This window comes from Saccostrea echinata, unplaced genomic scaffold, assembly GCF_033153115.1.
Source record: "Saccostrea echinata isolate AGI-Se365-2 ecotype Australia unplaced genomic scaffold, CSIRO_AGI_Sech_v1 ptg000001l, whole genome shotgun sequence".
In the NCBI taxonomy this organism is placed as follows: domain Eukaryota; kingdom Metazoa; phylum Mollusca; class Bivalvia; order Ostreida; family Ostreidae; genus Saccostrea; species Saccostrea echinata.
This window is the reverse complement of record NW_026889750.1, coordinates 33422714-33425614: the sequence shown is the minus strand read 5'-3', so window position 1 is coordinate 33425614 and position 2901 is coordinate 33422714. Positions and strand designations below refer to the sequence as shown.

General features: G+C 33.4%; 1 long non-coding RNA gene across 1 annotated transcript; it reads right to left on the bottom strand.

The window, feature by feature from the left end:
• Positions 1 to 653: 653 nt before the first annotated feature.
• Positions 654 to 2430, bottom strand: LOC133178459 (uncharacterized). The gene is made up of 4 exons (XR_009719981.1): positions 2319 to 2430; positions 1546 to 1641; positions 1126 to 1193; positions 654 to 714 (listed from the first exon to the last, which is right to left on the bottom strand). It is a non-coding gene; the product is annotated as an uncharacterized LOC133178459 (long non-coding RNA).
• Between the last annotated feature and the right edge of the window lie 471 nt (positions 2431 to 2901).

Genomic DNA, 2901 nt, shown 5'->3' with positions numbered 1-2901 from the left:
TGGCGATGCGGTTCATTCAGCCAGGTCATGATGTAAAAGTTGTTTGAACACTTATATTTTTTCACTCAATTTAACCTATTTTGGGCTTGCTAAAGCCCATATTTTGTCAGCCCTTCAACCCCTAACCTATTTCAGATATTTTAGCCAATTCACGGAATCATCACTGTGTAATTAATAACCGTTTCCCTTTCTATAGATCTAACCCCCTCCCCCTACCCCAACCACCACCAGTTTGCTTCTGGCTACTTTGATACCATATACCGTACTTGCATGTTAAAAATAAATTATTATACCGAGTTTATATCAGGTTTTACTTCTTTGGGTACTTTAGCACAAATCACATGGGGGGGGGGGGGGTAGTCTCCTTTTTTTTGAGTTTCTATCAATCCATGCACAAACAAGATAAACATAGGAAAAAATTTGTAATCAAGAAACAGATACTCTGTTAAAAAAACAAGTGGACACAATATTCATGCTGAAATTTAGATCTTTTTGGTATACCTCAAACAACAAAATACATGCACGTTAAGGTTTCAAATCTTAATACCCTTCAAACTTTCACACCACTGTACAGTTAAAAAGTCAAAGTATTATATTTGTAGAAAATATATTTAATAAACACAGCTCTTCAAATTCAAAGGCAGGCTGTGAAGGTAATTCTGAGCAGGTGCAAAATTATTCCGTTCACGAATGTTCCTTTGGATGAAATCAATTCTGAAAACAAAATGAAATACCATTATGGAAAGTTCATTGGTGTTGAGAAACATAGAAAGCATATACATCTATATATTTTAATTCTACTGTTTTTATTATCTAATCATTTCAACAATCTTGCCAGGAATATGTATAATGGTTTATACATTTAGCTAATGTGGAGCAGGCCTGTAGGAAGCAATTACAGTTGGGGGGGGGGGAGCATACATTTTTAGATGGGGGGTAATATCAACTACCAAAAATTCCTTGACAAGAAAAAGAAATAAATAAATAAAAATTAAAAAAAAAAAATCATCAGGGTTTATTACTGAGGGTGCACAAGCATATAGCTATGGTTTTTATAGTATTCTATATGTCGGTAAAATTATCCCCCCCCCTCCCCCACAGTTCCTACAGCCTTGAGGAGCATACCTTTTTACTTGATTGGTGAAAACATGTGCTGCCTGAATGAATGAATTGCTCAAATTGTTTGGGAGGAGCTACAACACAATATATATGTAATGAGTGAAATCCATTATGATTACTATTGTAGAATGAAATGACATTGCATTGTGCAAAACATTAACCATGCTACACTTTATTTTCTGAAATTCCTAATTTAAATGGAAACAAACTTTTCATACATAATTTTTCTGGAAAATTGAAACCTATAACATTGGCAAGAGCAGATTGGTAGCTATAGTTAAAGTAAAAAAAAAAAATAAAATCAATATACTAGAGGTAACATTTGATTCTTTCACCTAAACAAAATTGAAAAAAAAAATATTACACTGGCATACTATATAATGAATGTGAGATTTTTTTTTTACTATTTACTAGTAGTGATCATACCTAGTGGAGAAACTGATGCATCGATCTATTTTGATAATTCTGGGTGATGTAATGCCAGTTTTATTCATTCTTCAGCCTGTAGACAACACTTAGCAGCTACAATGAAAAAAAAAATGCACATATAAACAGTTTATAAAATTAATACATGTATATACATATAAGACTGACTTAATTTATGTGTAGTCAGACTAATGAAAATTCAAATATTTTATCTTCATTAATATAGAAATTGTACAAATTTACAGCCTAGTGATCTACAGATAGATACAAGTTGTAAAATAAATTTAAAATATGAAGCACTGGTAAAAAACTGAAATCTTAAATTTCATTTATTTTTGATTGGTATTTTTGATTGTCAGAGGTATAAATTAAAGTTAACAGGGTCTTGAACTCTTGTATTTACAGTGTACATACATTGTGCACTGTGCAGTTTGACTTCACATACATGTAGGCCTATACACTACAAGTGTGACTACATCTAAATTATTATTTGATATCAATTCATGTCATGCTGTGCATTTTATATTATGTAACATGTTTGTATGATAAGAATTCTGTATATTCAGTGCAAATTAAATTGTTAAAAGTGTGCAACTTTTATTATGTGTGGTTGGGTGGGGGAAGGGGGGGGGGGGCATACACACAAGGCACTGCATTACAGTTTGTGACGGACTGTAATAATACATGTTATTGTGCATGTACAAGGTTATTTTACATTGATGTAAACAATAGTATGTTTAGGCCTACATGTTGATACATACGCGCATACACACCTAAATGAACAGAAATGGACCTGGCCTAGGGAGGTGGTGCAGATCATACCAGTTTTCCATGATTTCCCGAAATAAAGTCATCATCTTCTTACCAAAGCGATAAACAAAGCTTAGGCTTCTTATTTTATCCATATCTTCTTTAAAGATTGCCTGCTTGTTGCATTTATCCACTGCATATCTCAGCTCCTGTCGCCACATTTTTAGACGTAAACAACATTCCGTGTCACCGAGTGCAAGCGCTTGGCTGAAGCCGAATGCAGCCAAACGACACCAAAAAAGAGAATTATTTCGAAGACATTTTGTTTTTATATAAAAGAAAATCACTAATGGTTATTTATTTAAACATGAAAATACAGACATGCATTACAAATTCTCGCAATCATCATTAAATGACTTTTTTGAGCTCTATTTCCTTATATAGATCTATCAGGGCGGAGCAACTGTCATGACGTCAAACCTCATTATGACCTCATTACCATATTATCTTCATGTGTAGCCTTAACTGTACTGCGTTGTGCGTGAATTATATTGAAATGGAACTCATATTCCGTGCCATTGCTGGCAGATTAGATATGTAGCGGTA